The 17,009-nt window shown below is 39.2% G+C and overlaps 1 long non-coding RNA gene across 1 annotated transcript; it reads right to left on the bottom strand.

Moving 5' to 3' along the window:
* Positions 1-5,205: 5,205 nt before the first annotated feature.
* On the bottom strand, positions 5,206-16,612 carry LOC121658420. The gene is made up of 5 exons (XR_006013963.1): positions 14,849-16,612; positions 14,149-14,725; positions 8,470-8,577; positions 7,527-7,712; positions 5,206-6,867 (listed from the first exon to the last, which is right to left on the bottom strand). It is a non-coding gene; the product is annotated as an uncharacterized LOC121658420 (long non-coding RNA).
* Positions 16,613-17,009: the final 397 nt, after the last annotated feature.

Raw genomic sequence — 17,009 nt, 5'->3', positions numbered from 1 at the left:
ATTCAGTGGCTGAAGAATGATAAAGGCTTCAGAGCCGGCATACTAAGATGAAACTGAGCAGAGAACTTCTGAGTATCTAATTTTGGGCTTAGACACTTCTAAAGAAAGCTAAGCACATAAATCCTTTTTTAAACATAGCCCTCCTTGCGACAAAAAGGCATCACTATAGGATATCATCAGGTTTTGTGAAGGTTTTAGAGTTTACTTCTGGTATGTGTTACGAAATTTGAGCCGTAGAAAACTCCACAAAGAAGAGCAGTGTAAAAATAAATGAGACCAAAATCTGCCCCACAACCAGAAATACTTGTGGAGATTGAATGTTCTTTGACACATTATGTAACACATTTCCGAAAAACATCCAGTTGCTTCCAGGACTCTAAACAGTATGAAAATAGAGTTATTTTTTAAAAAGATGAAGAGATATTTTTTATTCATTAGAGTAAATTTTTATCCGACTACTTGTATATGGAAGTGCCTTATTCGAAGTAGAACTGGGTCACTTTATCTTTTGTTTCAAAATAAATGTCCTTCAATTTTTTTCTGTGAAGGATGTAAGGGTGGGATAAGAGGAAGATGAAAAATTAACGCCAACTCTTTGAAATGTAAATTGCCTAATAAAAGATTAGCAGTGATAACAGTTGATTTGTGGAGTGTGATGGTGCATCATAGAAATGGTTTTTGAAATGCTGATGCACACAAGCCTCTAAAATAGGTTTTTATTTCTATAGCATGTCCAACAGATTTTGTCTTCCCTTTTCAAGTACGTCAGTGCACGCTAAGATTGGCAATTTATTCAGTACGAAAAATTAATGACTTTGAAAGAATACATAGGTGATAGAGAAGCATGGCTTCTGCAGTAAACATTAAAAAACCCTAGCAGTACTGTTCTCTGGACTTTGATTGGTAAAAATTCTAAGCAGTAAAACAAGCCTTCTAAAGTTCCTATAAATTTTTTGAGATTCCAGATTATGCTAGCACTTCAGGGTTCTAGATATAAATTAAAGTGGATTAAGCTGGAAAAGAAGGAAGAAATGGCTTGTAAGAAAATGTTTTCTTTTCAGATTACTGTCAGACTTTACAATACTACCCCTATATAAAATGTTACCAGTGTGACCTGGTTTTGTTATTAAAGTGTCTTACAATGATAGCAAGAGATGAAATCCTAGTTGCAAACAGTCAGTATCGATTTCTAGTTTATTGAAAATTTTATATGTTTGTTATTTTATTTATATACAATGTACTTATATTTATATTTGCTCAGTCACGCAGTGTTAGTTCTGTCTTTGGGACTATGCACGTTTTTGGTAGCTGCCTAGACAATGTTTGTATGTTCTTCCAACTACCCCAGTGCAATTCCCTAATTTCTCTACAACAAAATCAGGTCTGGGTGAGACTGAGCAGTAACATCACGGCTCGGTGCAGGCTGGAGGGTTGCTGGGAGCACTGGGGGTCCCTGGGGTGCCCGGAGCAGTGCATTGCCAGCCAGGACCATCCCACTGCCCCAGCCAGGGTGCTCCGGTGCCCTGCTGTATCTCAAGCCTTCTGTGCAGCCAGTGCAGCTACTTGCCACAAACACCCTCTGGGCCTCACGGTAACTCTGATGGAGAGCCCCAATACATTCATGGTGATGTCAAGACATAGCTGATGTCCCTTTCTCTCATCTGCATCAGCACTTGCTCTCTGCTTCGGAGGAGTTTTATCTCAGAAATATATACAAGCAGGAAGAGACGAACCTTTCAATAACCTAAGGAGCAAGTGTTAACTGAGTTGTCCTCCAACCACAGCTTCTGGGATTGCACCATTTATGTGCCTGCAGACATACCAAGCTGGAGGTTTGCAACACTGACAGCCAGTCAGTGCCTGGGCTTTTCAGAGGCACTGAAACTGATCCTAGTTTTCATATTTAACACCTTTGAAAAGAGGGAGAGACGAGCCTATGTATGATACACAGACCCCAGTTAGTTCGTTTTGTCAGGTCAAGTGGGAGTAACAGCAGAGAGAGAAATAGCTTGATTTGGGCACACTCTAACAGTGATAAAGTGAGAGAGGATGTCCCAACAGAATCAGCTGTACAAAAGGCTCCTAGGTCATGGTCCCTGGACCGGACACTGTGAAGTGAAGCTCTCTCAGAGCTGGATCCCTGCCTTACAGGGGGATCCTACAGTATGGGGAGGGGACTAGTTAGGGTAATATGGAAGGAAAAGAAAGTGGAGAGAGAGGGAACTACTCTTTCCCGTGATAGTAGAGCTGATTTGGTCCACAACAGACATGTGGTTCTTAGTGACAGGAAATCACATAGACATAACCTCTTCAGCAATTTCTATTGATCTGCTAAAACAACCACTCTAAAACAATATTATTGCAAAACTCTACAACTTGGAAATATCTCAATGAAATCTGCTGTGGTCCAGAAGCACAATAGATATAAGGGATATGGTGAACATTTACACGAGTGCTCTTCTAAAAAATCCTTATTTTCTTACCCAAACTACTGTATTGTGTATTTCTAGTGCTGAACTCCCCAATTTGAACCTGTAGGAAGCAGATGAAACAGATTCATTTTCATCCTAAAGTGAAGGAGCTCTCGTACACATCGGGTGTTCACCTCAAGGTTCCTTTGATCAAAAGGAATATGTAACCAAGTGCATAACACATCAGAGGGTCCTCTTCTGTCTCCTGACTAGAGAAAGGTGTTACTGCTAGTCAGGGGTTACAGAAAGCAAGATGCAAGTAGTGCAGAAACTCCCCCATCCCCTACAAGTCACCCACAGTAAACAAAAAAACAAAGAAAAAAAGCAACAGCAACAAAAATTGACCCGCAATGAAAAAAAACCTACCAAATTCAGACTTTTTGAATAGGTACTACATGTATCTGACATTTCAAGTAAGTCAAATAACTCAAACACCTCACATAATTTCAAATAACTAGTCAAAGTGCTACAACTTCTTAAACATACATTTCTAAAACAACTTGTGACTCAATGTTGATTCTGTATTTTACAAGCAGAGTGATGACTGGCTTGCATCCACACTGAACTTCTGAGTCTGTGACAGTTTCAAGATGGAGAGTTTAGCGTACACTAATTAAAGAAAGGAAGTATGTTTCATATCTGCATGTCACTGTGTCACTTCTTCAATCATCTAAAACTCTCTTTTAATATTCTTAAGACTGCCTTCTCATATATTTCAGTCACTTATGCACTATACCACAAAGGTTTTCTTAGAAAACCTTTTCTTAGAGAGAAAACTCTGAAATTTCTATTATTCCTATTTAATGAATTATAGAGACTATTCTTTGACACAAAGAATGAATAAACCCATTTTGGATAAACAAATTTTACCTGAAATTTTTACTTGCTTTATTCTACTGTGATATGACAGATGCTTTCACAGCATTTCTATTACGGAAATTTATTTTTCTTTTCTATAAGTTCACCTTGCTTTGTGAACTCAGACACAACATTATTGCAACTGAAGATTTTGGTCATCTCCTTCCCACAAGGAAAATCTTGCCTCACTCTTGATACCTACAGGGAATCCATTAAGGAGAGACAAGAAAGACATGGACCTGTTTGGTCAGGTCCAGAGGAGGTCCATGAAAATGATCAGAGGGCTGAAACACCCTTGCTAGGCTGAGAGTGTTGGAGTTGTTCATCCTAGAGAATACAAGGCTTTGGGGAGACCTTGCGTTGCTGCCTTCCAGTATATAAAGAGGGCTTAAAGGAAAGGTGAAAATAAACATTTTGCCAAGGCCTGTAGAGACAGGAAAAGGAACAATGATTTTCAGCTGAAAGAGGGTAGATTTAGATTGGATATGTGGACATATTTTTTATGATGAGGGTGCATAGGCACTGGAATAGGTTGCACAGAGAGCAATGTGTGGATATCCCATCCCTGGAAGTGTTCAAGGCCAGCTTGGACAGGGCTTGGAACAACCTCATCTAGTGGAAGGTGTCCCTCCCCATGGCAGAAAGCTCGGATGAGATGGCCTTTAAAGGTCCCTTCCAAGCCAAACAGTCCTGTGATTCTGTAACTTCCTGATAAATTTAAATCATACAACATAAATCATACACAGACCACTCTGCATGAGGAATCAAAGAGGTAAGAGTCAGGTTTGGGTCTCTCATTCTACATTCTTTTGCTCTGCTACCCATACCTCCTCTCCCCTGGTGCTTCCTGTCCTTTTTTGTCACCTCCAAAGACATTTTATTCCAAGGCTCTCTCAGATGTTATTTCTTCTCTGAAATCCTGTCTTGTTACTGATCTTTCATTCCAGCCCTTAGTTCACCACCTTTTCCTGGTACCCTTGACTGCTTGCCATACTTCTCTCCTGACCCATTAAATCTCTGTCCCACAAAGTGCTCAACTCAGATGTCCAGCTTGGGCCATGACACATACTGTGCAGTTCAGCCTATATGAGTGCATATACTGCTTATACGGTCAAATTGAAAGGCCTTGTTGGGTTTGGCAGCCACAGTCAGTCCCATGAGGAGTTATACCCATCTTTCATGGAAACTACAAACAGCTCAGAGGAGTTTCTTCACTTTTAGTAAACCTAATCAGAAAATAAGTTGGTTTTAAAGTTACTTCATCAATCATTCCGCTCACTACAGACCTGTAGCTAAGAACAATATCATGAAGCAGCTACCTGAGGAGGCTGGATATTACAGCTTGTCATCCTCACCAAAAAGCTTTCAAGTGCCTTGAAAACTGCAGCCCAACATGAAGCCAAGACAAACTCTTTCCTCCTTTTTTGTAAATACTCAAAATACACTAAGTCTTCATTAAACCTTCTCACTTCCCAGCTGGTTATTTTTCCCTGTTTTCAGTGATTCTTTTTTAATTTTGTTAAAACAGGTTGCCCAATAACCATCTGTTGCAGTGGGGATTCTTGCAGCATGTATAAGACAGCGGGGCCTGTGGAAAAGAAATATGGACCGATTCTTGGTAGATGTTTTCAGAGATGTTTATTTTCCAGCCACATGGCCAGGGACTGCCCAAGAGCTGTAGCAATCATGGCACCAGCTGGTACAATGTCAACCAACCTAAAGTAGGTATTAGACAGTTAATCTGCAGCAATACTAGTTGTGGTATGAAGAAAAGTTCAGGACTTACAAACCCTTCATTTTTCTGTTTCAGTAGCAAATCATGGCATCTTAGTTGATGGTTAAACTGCAGCAGTACTAATTGTGGTATCAAAAAGAGTTCAGAACTTATAAGCCCTTTATTTTTTTGCTTCCATGGCAGATAATGACATATGAGTCCACTTCTAAATGATAAATTAGAAAAGAAATGGCATCTTTATTCAGCATTTCAACAATAAATGGATGAACTCTCAAAAAGAAATGCAGCCTTAATAGGTATGTAAGTGATCATTATAGTGAACCCATCTTGTTAAGAATTTCCACCTAAAGGAATTTCAACATCAGTTTTTCTCTATTAGCAAATGTTGACTTTTTAATGAGATCATCGCTGCACTCTCTGGTGGTGCTATTTCAGTTTGCCTCTAATTATAAACTCAGTAGGTCACAACACAACCTGAGGGGGACTCCATTCCCCCCTCCCCCCAAACAAAACCCAAACAAAAAACCAACTAAAATCAAAATGAATAAGGAAAAATCTACAGAGAGCCAAATTTATCAATAGTCCCAGTAAAAATATCAAATACAAACTCAAAGCTTAGGGAGGAACCAGCAGGCACAGTTTCACAGTTTCATTTTGTGCTGAAAGAAATACTAATATGTCCCCAGACTTACTACATTTAAACCTTGCTTGCATACCTGGGGGTTCCACTTGCAGAAATACAGTGCCATCACCTCCAACCTGCAGCACAGGAGTTCCAGCCTTAGGAACGTCCCTGTCAGTCTTCCACAGTGAGAAGGAATGAGAGCACAGATACATTAGCACTATAGGCCAGATGGGGAGTGTGTTTTCGAAAAGAATTTACCAATCGCCTTCACATACGTTGGCTCATGCCAAGGAGCAGGCTCAGACCAGAACAGCTACATTCCTTCTGGATGACACTGGGATGTTCAGTGCTTTTCACAGACTGACCTAGTGCCCTCCAGCCACTGACAGACATTCAGGTCAGAGGATGAGACCAGGGCTTCTTTGAAACAACTTCACCACCACCTCCAAAAAATGTCATCGTGCCAACACCAGCACCATGGCAACAACCTTGTTAGCTTCTAAGTCACGCTATTAAGAGCACAGATTGAGCTGAACTGTAACATGACCACAAACAACTGCAACTCTTATAGCATAACTACAGCACTGAGAAAGTTTTCCTTGACCTTAAGCAGTTTTTCTATTCCTCTGGGAAGTACTCAGAACTTTTAAACCCCAATTCATTAACAGAGCTTCCCTACAGAAGGAATAGTTCTCCTTGCAGTTGCAGTTAGCAATAAAAGTGAAAGATGGAAAGATTACTGAAAATTATCAGTGAACAACTCAGAGCACTGTTTTGCCTAAACCACAAGGCAAGGGGAGAGGGAGGAAGAACAGGATAAATTGACTGTGAATACATTTAGATTGTTAATAAGAAAAAGATGTGTAATTCAAAAAGGAGTCAAAAATTGAAAGCATCCCAGAAGTTGCTGTTATCACAATTTCTAGCCAGGTCAAATGTGACCTTGTAACACTTGATCGTGTTTTTAAAGGGATTACAGAAATAACTGTCTGTGAATGCAGCAAATTGGACCATGTATCCCAGTAAATCTCTTTAACTCCTGTTTTCTCCTAAGCTCCCCTGAGAGAGATGTACTGTGGGTTAGTGTGAATATCATGAAGGAAGAAGATTTGTTCCCACCTAGATCTTATCACTGCCTTAGCAGGTGAGGATCAGCTCGTCAAAGACTCCTTTGAGACCTGGAAGGGAAAGACAAGACAGTCTAAGCAAACTGATAGGTCCCCACTGTACTTTCTCATGTAGCTCTTTTCACCACCTGTCAATACAACAGCAAATGCTTATGTGAAAAGCTTCTCTAGTTTTTATGGAAGAATGGCAACCCAAATCATGGTATTTTAGCAGCATATATGTATGGAAGACTACATGGCAATCAATCTTAACATAACAAGGTACTAATTTTTTACATAAAAACACTTCTAGAGAATGTGGCAAGTAATATTGCTGTGCATGCAGCCAGAAGTGTGTTTATCTGCTGATAGTGAAGGCTTACAAAGATAGATGTACCTGTCTGAAATTCACAATTTCCCACTCTATTCAAAGGGCTGAAAAATGCTTCACAAAAAGGAAAGCCTATGCTATCTCCTTCTCTGAAATGTAGAGAGAAGTGAGAGGATCATGCTCCTTCTTGCAGAATGAATAGTGTCCTACTCTGGAGATGGGAGTTTGGTTTCCCTGGGTATGGCAGGGGCCAACACTGTCCTGTCCAAAGTCACAAAACAAACTGATGAAGCCAGAAACCTCACTGTCATCCTCAAGTAGCACAGCTTTCACACACTGTTTTTACTTCCCTGCAATCAATTGCTTTTTAGTTCATCTAAGAGTGTCTCTTATTACTTACAACCAATCCTTTATCACGGGTTTTTCTTTAGCAATGTCAGGTACTCAGCTTGCTCCACAGGAAATAGTTCCGGGTCATGTCAGGCAGGACAAGTGGTGCAGGTGGACCATCCTTAAGTAACAAAAAACAGAAGGCTGCAAACTTATCATCACTGGGAAGACGTTTGACATAGCAGAACAGAGGCTCCTGAGCAATAGAAGTTTGAGATCATCTTGTACATTCTGTTATCTTTGTTCTCTTAACACTAGTCATGTTATTTTAAATGCCTCAAAGACATCTCTCTTTTCTTTTTTCAAGAAGGGAACTACTCTTAAAATAATTTAAAAACCTGTTAGTACTATACGAATGTTATGAGAAGTAAAAACTCATTTGAAAAAATGCCTATCAGACTTCATATTTAGACACCAGGCACTTTAACAGAAACTGTCTTACTGACAAACATACACAGTCATTGCAAACAGAAAGAAAATGAGAAATGTCTGAGAAGGGAGAAAATATGTCTCTTCAGTCTTTAGCAAATCCAACACTAACTTCTGGTAATGATGCCATCCATTTAATTGAAGCAAGGTTACAGACTGGGACCATATTCATCATTTACACCTGGAAATAAACTGGGAAGATAAGATGCAAACCAAAAATCAATGGAAATTTTATCTTATCTCTCAGTACAAGTCCAGAGAATACCAAGTGACTTCGGTTCCAGGATGCCCTGATTCTATTACGAGAGGCTCACACTGTTTAGAGCTGCCACAAAGGCAATTCTTTCACCATCCAGAGAAGACCCCTCAATACCCACAATAACAAAAGAGTGTATGGATAAACATTTTATCTCATTTTTGACATCAGGTGTTTGAAGAACACAGTTCTGTGGAAAGATAAACTTCCTAGTTATATTCAGATTCATCACTATTAAAGAGATTATCAAAAATAATTTTAGACTTACCTTTAATTTAACAATTCAGAATTACTACTTAGATCTCCAGTGGCATTCTCTCAAAGAAAGCCTTTGAAGTTTAAGGACAGAGGGGGAGATCTTGTCCTTCCTCCTTTTCTGCAACAGAGATTTTAAGAAATAAGCCCAATTATTATGATAAATACCAGGCATAGAGTGCTGTAGTTATGGAAGCTGCTGCAGGAGACTTACTGAAACCAATAGCCTATCGATCTGATAACTGCATAAAGACTGATATGAAAAATTACATACTCCATATGTAGAGACAAAGAGAAGTGGGAAAATTGCTGTTGCTACTGCATTCTGAAAAGCACTTCTCAGCTGCGCTAACGATTGCTCCATGCAATGTCCATCAGCGTGACAATAAATATTTTTATCTATTATTTCAAAGATGGCAGTACAAAATAGAAATAGTCTCCTGGAGCTGAGGCTTTTTAGCTAGGGCAGTGGTGCCCCCTACATGCCAAGACCTAAAGTCAAAAGACCAAGTGCCTCAGCCAGATTTGTTACTTTCCCGTACATTGTATTTTTTCACTACTTCAGATTGTTTCCCTTCCAGCTACATCTCACCTATACCTCAACTTTAAATATAATTTTCAAACTTTTGTGCCCAAACTGACACAACAGTCCAGCCAACACAGTAGATAAAATAACACTCTAAGCCTATGGGAAAGCTTTGTCATTGCTGAGCAAAATAAAATGTTAGAGGAAATCATGCTTACAATAGAAGCAGAATTTTTTGTCAAAAGGAGAACTGGAAAATGAATAGCTGGCTGAGACAGAGGAAAAGAAGTACATGTAAGGGATTTGAAATTCAGCTGCCAGATGTGAAAGGTGGGAAACAGGAAGTACACAGAACATGATTATCGCTCACTGGACAAGAAGCACAGAGAAAATTTCTCCAAAGAGAGATTTGTAATAAAGTCATCAGGTTTCAACAAGAGGATCAGGGACTCCTTGATATTAGTGAATGTTTTGACACTGAGATCAGAAGAATCTGAATTTCGATGCCTGGAGGCCTGGAATTCCTCTCAAGACTGCCTGTTTTTACATAATGAAATCATCTTGTTAGAGCCAAGATCAGACTATTGCATTTTTCTGAGCCAGCAGCAGCAGCAAGAATATCTCTGGTGAAAGTGAAATACGACTTTAGTGTATATAATACTGGATATATAATATAAAGTATACTTAAGTTGCAGGTGTTTACTCTTTACTCCGCCATAATTCTAATTCACCTCAGCCATGGCACATAATAGTCATTCTTATCCAGCAGTGAGCCAACACATCATGTTTGGTGCCAGTCAGGACATTTTCAAGACTGCAAAAAGCTGCCAAGAATTGCAATAGGAGGAATTTCATTAGTTTCCAGCTTACCCCTTTTCTACTGTGAAGAGTTCTTATCTCCCCACTGGGACAAACATCCAAGTTGTTACTGTAATAAATATTGGTTTACAAATTCTGGATGAATTTTAGCAATTTAGAGTAAATTCATGGTATTTGTATAGTCCTGTTGTCTCAGATTATTTTACTTTTAAGTGTCTCTACCAAGATAAGAGGCTATCCTGTCCATGTCTTAAATTCAAGCACCAACATGATTTCCTTGAGCCTAACATGTCTTAGAGGTTGCAAGATTTAAAAACATGTTATATTTTGATTAGGAGTTTGATACACTAGATGCCTCCATTAAGTACCTCAGCTGCAGATGCTTCTAGCTTGTCTAGGAAACGACCCAGCAGTGTTGCACCGTTGACATAATGCTATATATATTAATATTTTCTACACTAAACTAGTTCTGCAGCTTGAGGCAGGCTTCAGTCTGCTCCCTGTTCAGTTCTCTCCTTTGGAGGTGACATGAGCTGATGCCCAAAGATCAGTACTGCTCCCAGGTCAGAACACAAGGATGCAAGAGAGTGAACAGGACTATGCTCACACACAGACATCTTCCTGCACTTCCAAAGCCCAAAAACATTTGCCAAGACCTCAAAGCAGTTTGTTGCAGGCTGCTCAGCAGGAATGCAGCAGATCAGGGTCCTGGATCTGAACCCCATTTAGATGTCCCTTTATAATGAGCAGCACCTAAGTAGTTATTAAAGCTGGGAAAAAAAGGAACTGAAATACCATTATAATTTGCTTCAGTAAAGGCAAGCTGTAGCTGCAAGTATGTGTCTGACAAATAACATCATGCAGCACATTTGTTTTTAAAAATCTCCAGATCTGACATATTTCTAATTGAAGGAAAGCTTATAACTTTCAACGACTTCTGTCCAAAATAAGAAGATTTCAGTTTTAGAGAGATGGAAGTACCTGTGGCTCTCAATAAAATAAAATAAAATAAAGTAAAATAAAATAAAATAAAATAAAAAATAAAATAAAATAAAATAAATAAAAAATAAAATAATGCCCATCAACTTCAGTTGCAATAGTCATGAAATCAAATAACACTGGTGCAAAGTTCTCTGTACTTTCCAAACATTTTAGAAAAGAGTGGAATCATAACTGAGCGAGGAAGAGTGAAGCAAAGCAAAAGAAGATACAAGACTGTGTCAGGTGCAGGTGTCCAATATGTGTGGTTACAGTATTTAAGAAAAGGTAAAAACACCACAAGAGGGAGGGGGAGAGAAAAATGGAGATATGTAAAACAGGATCATGGACACTGAGGTCTGAGATGAAGGGGCAGGAGGAGGTGTCCCATGTGTACAGGTCTACACTCTTCATGCCATGGAGATGAGCCCGTGCTGTAGCAGTTCATGAAGGACTGTGCTCTGTGTGAAGAACCCATGCTGGAGCAGGGGAATGGTGTGACAAGGAAGCAGTGGCTCTGTTACAGACAGAGTGCAACCCTAATTCCCCATTCTCCTGGACTGTCTTGTGCAGAAAAGAGGTAGAGTAGTGAAGCTGAGACTGGTAAAGTAGTTGGGGAAAGACATTGTTTTAATTTTTGTCTTTGTATCTCACCATCTTACCCTAATTTTAGTTGGCAATGAATTAAATTAATTTACTGGAAGTTGAAAACAGTAAAAAATTTGAAAAAAGTTGAGACAGTATTTGGTAAGTGATCTCTCTGTCCTGACCTTGATCCCTGACCTTTCTCATCCTCTGTTCTCCCACTGCCGCGGTGGGGCAGTGAGAGAGCAGCTGCGTGGGAGCGTGGCTGCACGCCAAGGCTAACCCACCGCAGTGACTCACTGAAGGTCACACAACAGCTCACAGAAGCAAAGCCGGGAACAAAAACTGTCTCTCTGGCCTCCCAGCCCGGTGTATGTTACTGTCAGCCAGGTCTCCGACCTCCCTCATAGCTGCAGGAGAACAACTCAGTTCATGCAGGGTTCCACAGGAAACATCAACAAGGTACACAGAGTAGCCAACAGGAGCACTGAGGCTGTGACTAATGCCTGACTTCAAAGGCAATGTTGCACTGGCACGGTATAGCTGGGGCTTAAGAGACCTTGCAGTTATTTCAGTAAGTGCTTTGGCACCAGCCATGTCAGTAACGTTTCATGAGAATAGCATCTGCAGAGCATCAACGCATGTCAGTGTAACATTACACTATTTTTACACTCGGATTTGTTGTCTGCAGTTTGCTGTAAACACCCAGCTGTTTTAGAAAGCGGACCTTACACAACAGAGTAGGGAAAAATTCGGGGTTTTTTCTATGACAATTTTCACATGCCTTCTAAAGCACTGCCATTCTCTCACTTAAGATACAGGAATTTTTAATTTTTATGACATACAGCTGAAAAGCAAATTCAGTCTGAATCAGAAGAGATGGAAAATTAACCACAAAAGATATTTGTATGTTTACAAATAAATTTATAGAGAGATATATAAGTATATTTAGAGTAACTATAATAGAATTTCACCAACATACCTACAGCAGGTATTACTGTGGAAAAAACCCTCATATTTATACAGGATTTTGGAAATATTCCAATATATATTGGAAAAATGTGGCATTCATACTGCGACAAAACACAGCTTTTTCTTTTTTCTCCTCTACCCATTAGCCATGCTCATTGTGTCTGTTCTGATTCAATACACTGTCAACAACCTCCACAAAATACCTATCACAATCTGTATATATGGATACACACAGGGCTTCTGAAAGAGCTTGTAAATATCACAATGGCATGGACGGGTCTTCCAGTCTAAGGTAATTTTTTTACTTTTTTGATCTGTAAAAGCGACATACAAGGGCAAAACAAGCATGAATCTACTGTGGCACTCTGCTGCAAATGGTCAGTGACCACATCAATTGCCTAACTGTTTTTCACAGCTCTGTGTGAGCAGAGACAAAGCCAGTTACTCTGATAAGAAAGTTGTTAGGCACTATTATGAACGTCACATAATTTCAGAATCTGTTTGTTTTAGCATGTTATGCCCTATTTTTAGGGCACAAATGCTTAAACATTTTTCAAGGTGCACAAGTGGTAGCAACTTATCCCATGACAGACAATAATATGAAAAAAATTTGGACTAAAATGACGCACTTATGAGAGAAAGACAAAGTGATCAACTTTGGCTGTATTTCAAGGTTTTCCAGGCTGCTTACAAAACCAATATGTGTTGCAATGGAAGTAACACTTGAGAGGAAAATTGAAGTTTTGCACATTTTCCTTTCCTCAGGTAGAAATGGCCACTTAACTTTTTACACAGGTACTTATACAACAATCACCTGCAGTGCAAGGCTGTTACCAACAGTAGATGCTGTGATCTCCCTCACATTGTACTACACCAACAGAGACTTGAAAGACACTGGAGTATTGCTGTGGGCATATAGTGGGATAGGCAATCAGGACATGTAATCTCTCTTACAATTTAAATATTTTAAGATGCATTCTCAGCAGATTAGCAATCACAAATGTAATCTTAAAGCTTTGATCTTGTTTGAATCCTCAGGCTACAGAAAATCTTTGATTTTGTACCTCTATAAGAGCTATGAATTAGAAGAGGCCGTAGAAACATGGCAACAAAATCAAAAGAAATTTGGCCATGATGAGCTTGTGCTGAGTTTACAAAAGAGAGTGCATAGCCAAGACTTAGATAAGAAAATAATGTTGGAATATATGCTAATGCGTTGAAAAAGGTCTGAAATAAATAAAGTTTTTACAGTAAAAGTGTAAGGTATCAACACTGAACCGTGTTGAACCGAATCCTATTATGATAATGTTATCTGATTTTGAATTTAAACCAAACAATATCAATTGCCCAAAAACCTCTAGCAAAAAAAAAAAAAAAAAAAAGAATGCTGCTCCTTTCTATTACACTCATAGAAATTCCTACAAGGTAATGTTTCACCTTTCTCTTCACAGGTAAAAAGGAGAGTGTGGGGAAAAAACTTTCAAAGTTTTTGGTTTTGCTCTTTTGAGTAAAATATAAATTGCATGGGGGAACACAAAATAAAGGACAAGGTTTTCCATCTGCCACTTGTGTTTTATTAAATTATACTGTGAATTCAGATGTGACTCCATCCCCAAATACAGCTATAATATAAATGCTCTCTGGTACTACTTGAAAGTTAAGCCATATCTAAGGTTTGAGAGATGCTGGTGATCCAGTAAAGCTATAGAGCAGTGTTTTTATTTGCACTGAAAAGCACCCCACAAGCCAGCTAGCCCTACTTGCCTCCACAATGTGGAGTAGAAGCACGTATATGGAAAAGGAAAGACTTACGTCCTCGATGAAAGCACGTTCAAATGAAATGAACATCAGCTATCTGAGGATATAGAGAAGCCTAAAGAAAAATCAATTGGTCAATATTTTAAAAGGGTAAAGAAAGAGATTAATTAGTATTACATAATCTGGTTCTCTCTTCTTCAAAGCTTTTGCCTCAAAAAATTATTCCACCTATTGAGTGCATCTAACCGGCAAACACTGTTTCCCTGAGCACAAAGTAATTTCTCAGCTTACCTGTTGTGTGATGCTTTATCAGCTCACAAAGTTCTTTTTTTAATACCTTCTCTGGATCAGCAAGGCTGGCCTCGAAAGGTCGTCCTTGCTCCTGGGATGTGGTGACTGACGGCAGACTGTGACCTCCTGTACCACTCACGGTCTTCTTGGCTGTGTTGTGTCACCAAAAGAGTGGGAGGCAGTGTGAGAGGCACAAGACCTGTGAGTTTATTTCACTCACTCACGGTCACTCGCTCAGTCTCCACTTCCAGCTGAGTCACTATCCTGTCACTTCCAGTTGCACACCTTTAAAGTGGGTAAAGCAGCCGATGAAGAGGAAAATAATCATTTGTGCACAAGGCTGAAAGCATAAAAGGAAGTATTAATACAATCCTCCAAGACTTAAAACAACAACTTCTAGAGTCAGTCAACTCTTGCTTCTAAGAGGAACTTGGAAAAAAACAGAGAGGAACTTTGTGCTTACAGGAGGGATATCTGACAAGAAAACAGCTTGTTGAAGAGGAGGAGACTGGCTATAGAAACATTTGCATGACTGACAGCCTGAAGTGCCATTTTCCTTTTGAATCCTTTTCTTTCTTCTGTGCACCTGGATAAAAAAATAGTGCACAGCTAGTTGTCATCATGTCCCCAAGAGATGATGTCTATTTGTCTTTTAACCCAGCTACAACAAACAAGCCCTTCAGGAATAAATTTTTTATGCTCCCTTTTTCTGTCTTTGGGGATTATTTTACATGTCAAAAGCATACAAATTTTTTAATTCTTTCAGGTTTACAAAAGAACAGATCATTTAGCTACAAAACTTTTCCTTTTTCTTTGGAATAAAACTTTAACTCTTTTGGTAATTCTGCATTTCTGTCCCTTTCACTGAAGAAAGGTCAATCAGAAAGGCATTGTGACACTGAATATCAATACTATTTAGTAAAATGCAGGTTTTGCCCTTCTTTGTCAACCTTTTTATGTTAAATGTCCTCACTGATTTTAGTGGGGCTTCTAAATGAATAGAAATTTATTTAGTGGGCAGGTAGAGTGAGCTATGCAGAGCTTGGCAGTGAGTAGTTATTTAAAGTTAAATATTGGCTTGAGGTCCAGAGGCCAGTCTGCCATTCATCCCAAATTCAGCTAATCAAGCAGAAAGACAATCTTCCCTTAATCAGCTATAGCTAAAAAGTAATCAAGATGGACAAGTAAAATAAATTACCTTTTTTGTCTTAAAAAATTCAGTTCTTGACTATCTCAACAGGTAAACTTTTATTCACTATTCTGGATTTCACTGAGTTTTGTAATTGCTCTCTTCACTTAAACATGCTTGACATGAAGTCAAATCCTATCAGTATTGAGCAAGGTGGAACACCATTACTTTCCAGGTGAGACAACAGACAACTTCATGATGAAAAAAACCTGTTAACAGAACACTGCTTAAAGACTGTACTTCTATAAGTCACACAGGCTTCTTTTTTCCTACTTTTAATGATAGTAGGTTTTACTTCCCACAGTAGTTCACAAACATATTTCTCCATGACTCCAGAAAATTTTCTGCGATTTTTTAGAAAAACAAATTTTGTTTCATCTCTGTGGATACTGTTTTCCCAGAAAACATGAGAAAACAATTATTAATGTTATGAGATCGGTCCCTTCTAACTTCTCATGTATCTTTGTTTTTTCCTTAATTGTCTGCTGTTACTGTCTTTTGAAAGGGTACTGGACATGCAGAACATGCTCAGTTTTATGTCTCAGCACACGTCTTTGTTATCAAGTGGGATGATGGCCTGCCACAGTTATGCTGAACATAATTTGAAGGGAGATGAACATCACAGATGGCCGTGGAATCTGCACGTGCAAATTAGGAATGAATAATGTGGTCTATGTCTTACCGTGTAGTTTAAAGCATTATGTGTTACTTTGCAAAGACACTTTGGAAAAGACTTCAGGAACATGGACTTCTTCAGGTACAAATATTAACAAGGAACAGTTTGGTATTTTAGTCGAGGACCTCTAGTTCTGAGAGGACTGAAGGGATTATGATATAAAAACATTTGTCAGAGCTGTGGTTTAACTAGGCAGGGAGATAAGCATCACACAAATTTTTGTTCACAGGGGGAGAACTGGGTAGGGGGAGGGGGGGAAGTAAACGATCCAGCATTATGTCACATGGTATGGAATATCCCTTTGGCCAGCTGAGGTCAGTTGTGCCAGCTGTGTTCCATTTTCCTTTCACAGCTTCCTGTGCACATCTAGGCTCCCTGCTGGCAGAGCAGGAGGAGCTGAAAACTCCCTGATTTAGTGTAAGCACTGCTCAGCAACCACTAAAACATCACTGTGCTAGCAATGTTATTGTCATACTAAATCCCAAACACTGTGCTTATGCCAGCTACTAGGAAGAGAATTAACTCTATCCCAGCTGAAACCAGGACACCCACATAAGAAATACGGGGAACCAGCACCTAAAGGATCCCAGATTATTTTAAAGAGAATGTAATACATGTGATCGTCCCTTGAAATTATGTTGCCAAATAATGTGCCACATTTCTTGTAAATGCTTCTCAGTTCACAATTCTTTCTAGGCAAAACAGCTTAATTTTGAAATAATTATTAAGTACCATTTTGCTTATTCTTTTTATATGCTG

Source organism: Corvus kubaryi, unplaced genomic scaffold, assembly GCF_017639235.1.
Source record: "Corvus kubaryi isolate FWS band 111438036 unplaced genomic scaffold, C.kubaryi_AGA036_p1.0 split3-37296, whole genome shotgun sequence".
NCBI lineage: Eukaryota > Metazoa > Chordata > Aves > Passeriformes > Corvidae > Corvus > Corvus kubaryi.
This window is presented reverse-complemented; position numbering and strand designations above follow the sequence as displayed.